At 36.2% G+C, this 6,000-nt stretch overlaps 3 protein-coding genes across 9 annotated transcripts in view; 2 read left to right on the top strand and 1 right to left on the bottom strand.

Moving 5' to 3' along the window:
- The window catches only part of LOC127858381 (inner centromere protein A-like), a 64,357-nt gene extending 62,009 nt beyond the window's left edge, over nt 1-2,348 (bottom strand). Inside the window, exon 1 of the mRNA XM_052395473.1 lies at nt 2,262-2,348. The gene's annotated coding sequence lies outside the window, so the exon portion shown is untranslated. The remainder of the gene's footprint in view (nt 1-2,261) is intronic.
- LOC127858385 (early growth response protein 1-like) overlaps nt 1-6,000 on the top strand; it is a 65,545-nt gene that overhangs the window by 4,731 nt on the left and 54,814 nt on the right. The gene's annotated exons all lie outside the window — the stretch shown is intronic.
- The window catches only part of LOC127858382 (uncharacterized), a 34,287-nt gene that overhangs the window by 12,304 nt on the left and 15,983 nt on the right, over nt 1-6,000 (top strand). The gene's annotated exons all lie outside the window — the stretch shown is intronic.

Raw genomic sequence — 6,000 nt, 5'->3', positions numbered from 1 at the left:
TTCCTGATAAGTCTGTGCACACTACCTAGGCTAATCAGGGACGACCACTTCCATTTAGGTATTTGGTAAGAGTTGTCCTCATAAGTCTGTGCACACTACGAAGGCTAATCTGGGACGACACTTGACACTCATGAATTAAGCCCAGTTTTCTCTGAACTTGTCGATATTATGCCACTTTGTGCAAACATGACTACCAGAGCCCTCGATTTGAACTTTTTACCCCGAATATCGGCAGCTATCCCCATGAAATTTTTTTTACTTTTGTCCCCAATTTCAGCTAAAAATTCCCCCTCCAAAAAAAAAAAAAAAAAATTTTTTTTTACTTTTATACCTATGTTGCCAACTGGCATTGTGCTATTAACCTTTGATCAAATGTTTATTTATTTAAATTACATAAAATAGAGCAATTTTAAGTGTTGAAAGGTTGGTGAAAAGATATTCTAGAATTCCCCTTTTCACCCAAAACAACTCGAAATTCCCCCCTCTAAGGGCCCGGGCCCAATCCCCAATGTGTAGCAAGGGCCCTGACTACCACATGAATGGCTTACACAATAAATAACTTCATAGTAGTTTTTATCAAAATACGCATATACAAATACGTCTTTAGGTATGTACAACGACTTTTGGCCTTTATTATAAAGAACCCAAAAAAGGGGAATAAAATTCACAATTGATGTCCGAAAACATCCCAATTAAAGGTTGTAAATAAAATACAACATTTAGTTTATTTCCCTATGCAGCTCCATTGCTTGAACCTAAGTAAATTTATAATATTGACATATTGACAATACTTCATTATCAATGTTAAGTATTTGTTAGCAACAAATCCAATACACCAATATCTCATTCTGAAGACTTTATCACGCATATTTTCTCAATATCAGCTTTTTTCGGGCACATTTGTCCCAATTTGAATGGTTAAAAAATTGCTTTGTATGTAAGATATGATCAAATGATCACACCATGCCTCAGATAGTAAAATTAAGTTATGTTTGAAATTATTACATGTGCTTCAAATTTCACATCTGTCTTCAATATTAACAACTGTATGCGAGAAATAAATAAAATTAAGTAAGAGATTTATTCTAGAACATAAAAAAATGTACTAACCAACTCAACAATGTAAACATTACCATGAAGGCATGCAAAACGCATATTTGTTGGAAGTTAAACATGTTCAAAGTGGCTCATCTTTAAATTTGTTAAAAAATATGTTTGTATTCTTTATTAATTAGAAATTGTCAGCATATAAATCCAAAAGTTTATGACTGACATGAGCACCATTAAATACGGTGGAATAAAATATAAATTATTCATATACTTTCTCACAAGTGTGGAATAAATGTTAATTATTCACAATGACACAAGTAGTGTGATAATAAAAGCATATCATTATCATAATTACATGCACAATAAGTGTGTCATGTGATAAAAATACCAAGTACATAACAGTATGGTTAACATATATTTATAACACTAATATTTAAGTGTTCAATGTTTAAATGGGAAACTGGCATGCTAAAACTACACATCATAGAGATGAAATCTGGAGCATGATCTAAATTAAGAACTGGAAATGTATAATCAAAAACACTGATATTGCACATAGTCAATACATTGATTAAGAATGAAAGTGTGCCATATATATTATAGCCCTGTATTATACTGGTGAGGGTCAAAACACAGTAAAATAATTTCTTAACATGACACTACAGACAAATAATGTTTCTGAACGTACTATATATTTACTAGCCTTACAGTTAAATTAAAAAAAATGCCACAATGTCAGAAGTGGATGAAAGCTGGAACATTATGACTAACTGTTTCATGCGTAATTTGCAAACTTATACGTGCTTGATTTCATTCAAATTGGACTTAAGTGGTAGAAAAGAATTATCTTGAATCCCATGAAAAAAAAAGAAATGTGTCTAACCTAATTGTTCAATTTGCTGCGAAATGCAAAAGGATGACCAAAACTGAATGAATGACTGAAGCAATTATAACACACTGTAGTATTAAAGTCGGGAAGCCTGTGCATGGATCAAGCTGCATGCATTGTGCATTTATGATTAATTGACGGATTGTGCATTCGAAAGTAGGACATGTGTAAAATACCAACTTGATTGTTCAGTGTCAACAAATACGTTATAATCTTACCGCTTAACCAACGTAATCACGAAAATAAAACCACTGTCAAACATACTGTTTCATATGTATTCATAAAAAACACATTAATGCTTTACGTTATTAAGGCAACTTACCGCCTGTGTAATTGTGTGTTTATAATTTGACACAAATACTACTTAACACACTTTTCACAAGGGGCAATTACTGCGTTTAATTCACACGGTGGTCGAAAGGAAGTTTGATTATTCATTTCGATTAGGTTACACTACACCAAAATTAAAGACTAAAACGGTACATAATGTATGCTGTACATAAAGTTACAGTAAGGTTGATATCAATAAACGGACAAAACCTGTAAGTTGGTAATCACGCTTATGTAAAAGGTGATATTCGGCACGTTATAAAACAATGCCTATTCAGAGTATGTTTATCGTCGCAATAATATATGATGTAATCTACATTAGAGGGAAAAAAAATCAACAAACTCTACATAACGTACCATTTTAAACGCTTGGTCGGAAACTCCCACCGGTGCTATCTTTTAATACATGATGACTGAAATAAAAGGGACGCATTATCCTTTGAAGACGGTCTTGCATACTAGATCGAAAGCTGATCTTTCCAAAGTACTTCAGATCAGAGATGCTTGGAAAAGCTTACAAGGTCACATGGAATCAGTTGAAACCACGTTAAATTATTGTAACGCTGCCGGTATGAGGATACGCAAAGACGTGTCAGAACAAGAAAGGATAAGATAAAGGTCATGAAAGATATACAAGATGAATTTATTTCACCAGGCATTGCGTAAGGATTATATACTATATCCATTAATGTCTATTAGCACATTGCAAGTGTGTGCACGTGGTCTGATGCATAAAGACTACAACGCGAACGACCCAGCTCAGGACCAAGCCATTTCTTTTACGAACCTAAGGGCTTTTCTATGTGACATACATTGTGCGCTCTAAATTCTGACTCACGAAAGAAGATGTGACGAATGTGTCGAATTATAGAGCAATTGCCAGCTATTCATTGTAACTTAAAGCCATTCAATTTTGATGTGGTCTTATGCTGTGTGTGGTGGGGGGGGGGGGCTGGAGGGCCCGGAGAGTGCCCTGAGAAAAACCCACATGTCCGGTATGGTGACCCACCCACAAAACTCACATTCGCCGGGAACCGACTTGCGCTAACCGGACAGACGCGAGTGGCAAAAGCACGCGTATTTTGTCAGTTAAAACAGTTATACTGATTACAGCAGTGACAATCCTTATGTGAACGGTTATCACTCAGTCACAATGATCTTCTTTTACTCGAGGAATACCCACTCTAAGTCGGTACACAAATACAAGCGGTCGTCACTTCGCCGCAGACAGTTAACAGTTATAAGGCTTTGAACATTTTGATATTGATGTTAAGTTAAAAATTATCTTTGTCAGACAAATAATATAGTTAAATTTCGCTGCCAAAACCTGCTTTCTGATTTGAGAAAAACGCAACGAACATATATATTGTAAAACTAACTGATTTTATCTTTTTTTACTTACCTGTATCTAGTGTTTTATTGTAGATATCTGGTGCATTTTATGATCCACTGTGAAACTAACTGATTTTACCCTTTTACTTATCTAGTGTTTATGTAGATATCTGCTGCATCTTATGAACATGTATTTTAAGGAAGAATCTGCCCTTTTAAATGTTTTATCTTGTAGATATATAATTAATCTTACATCACTTCAATATTTAGCAAATGTCTTTAATGTTGATAGATATCAGGTGCTATTAGCATTGTATTTATATTGCCTGTGTAATGTACTGTCTCCTATAATTCTATTATGAATGGCCATGTGTACTATTTTATAATGTTGTAGATACATTGTAATATGTTTTATAATGAAGTACAAGTGGATGAGACAATAATAAATAAATAAAAAATATACTGTCTTATGCCTATTATTGTGTAGCGCCGCATCGTTGTCAGAGATTCGTTACATAGTTAAAGCCATACACCTTTAATGAAACTAAATTTAAGTATAAATAAGAAAACATACTTTATCTATGCCAATTATAATATATTTGGTGGCTACAATGTAGATATCCGTCTTTTTTGCGCTTTAAAACTTTAAAATAATCGCGTTTGTCGAAATGGACGTATACGTATAGAAATTCTACTTTTGGTTTTTAAATTAAAAAAAAAAATTACTTGCTAACTAGGCTATAGATTTAATTTCATCTATGTCATTAGAATATATCTGGTGGTTACAAGGTAGAAATCCGTCTTTTTTACGCTTTAAAACTTAAACCTAATCGCGTTTGTCGAAATGGACGCATACGTATAGAAATCCTAGTTTCGGTTTTAAAATTTAAAAACAAATAATAAATTACTTGCTAACTAGGCTATAGATTTAATGACAATTTAGCACACTTTCAAATTGGATCGATATGTATTGATTAACATGTATTTCATTTCAAGGTGTGTGTGGCTTTTAAATTAATATTAGACTATTTAAAACGCGCAGTTCACTCTCTCTCTCTATGAAATGACGCGATGAATGACAAATCAGAACAGCGGGCATGCTTCAATGCAAAGTATAATTATAACAGACGGACGGACGGGCGGGTGGCATGCGGGCTATGGGTCGGACGAGGAAGCTGTGGCGTGGGCGGGCGATCGGGGCGGGCGGCCGTTCGGTCGGGCGGTTGAGCGGACGGGCGGTTGGGCGGGAGGCAGGGCGGGGGTGTGGGCGGGCGGGATGTCTGGCCGACCGACCGACCGACCGACATACATACATATGGACGGACGGACGGACCGACAAACAGACAGTCAGTCAGACAGACAGACAGACAGACGCAGACAGACAGACAGACAGACAGACAGACAGACAGACAGACAGACAGACAGACAGACAGACAGACAGACAGACAGACAGACAGACAGACAGACAGACAGACAGACAGACAGAATGTCTGACAGACAGACAGACAGACAGACAGACAGACAGACAGACAGACAGACAGACAGACAGACAGACAGACAGACAGACAGACAGACAGACATTTACACTCTCACAGCTCCAGCTCCATTGGTTCTCACACGTTTGTGTCATGAATAACCCGTGTTATTCATAAAAGAGCGGGCAATTTTTGCTGATATTGGCAGGGTCACGTTCCACTCATGGAAAGCTTGCATGTACGTATACAAGAACGTCGCGTTTTGCAAATAAGTGTGTACCAAAAGTGATAAGTATTTCTAATAATAGATTTAAAGGACGAGGGAGGGAGAACTTTTGTTTAAATCTCAACACAGCAAGTGGTCTCCATTATAAAATTATTATCGCTTATCCCTTTCGCGACTCAGCATTGCAGAAATAACAGGAGCTTACAGATTAACAAGCTGAGAACAAATAGATCCTTTCCTGATCGCGCTTTCACAACATCGCATTGAATGCACCGCAGCTCCGTTGAAAGTCTGGTATAAATGAAGCCTCTTTCTTGGAAAATGGGGTGTCGTCCCAAAGGATAATCAGAGACGACAATGTTGCTCGATAGGTCATTGTCTGCTCTGATACTTCTTAAATTTAACCCGGGTAATTTTAAATATACTTAAATGTTCCCCGGGTATGTAGAATAAACTAACACGTACCCGGCCAAGTTAGACCGTAACCGATTTTTATTCCCACCCAAAATCCGATGTCGTAAAACGCGCTACGGAATATGAAAAAATTATCTTTTTGAACAAAACCTGTCTCAGCATGCTTTCTTGAGTAGGAGTTTTCATAAATTTCAGGCCCTTTTACAGAATATTTACATACATATGAACATTATTAATTTGAAAAAAAAAATCAGACAACGATCAATTAAGCGTTATAATGCCCG

The sequence above is a fragment of the Dreissena polymorpha genome, chromosome 14, assembly GCF_020536995.1.
Source record: "Dreissena polymorpha isolate Duluth1 chromosome 14, UMN_Dpol_1.0, whole genome shotgun sequence".
NCBI lineage: Eukaryota > Metazoa > Mollusca > Bivalvia > Myida > Dreissenidae > Dreissena > Dreissena polymorpha.
Note: the sequence above shows the minus strand (reverse complement) of the source record. Positions and strands in the feature narration are given on the sequence as shown.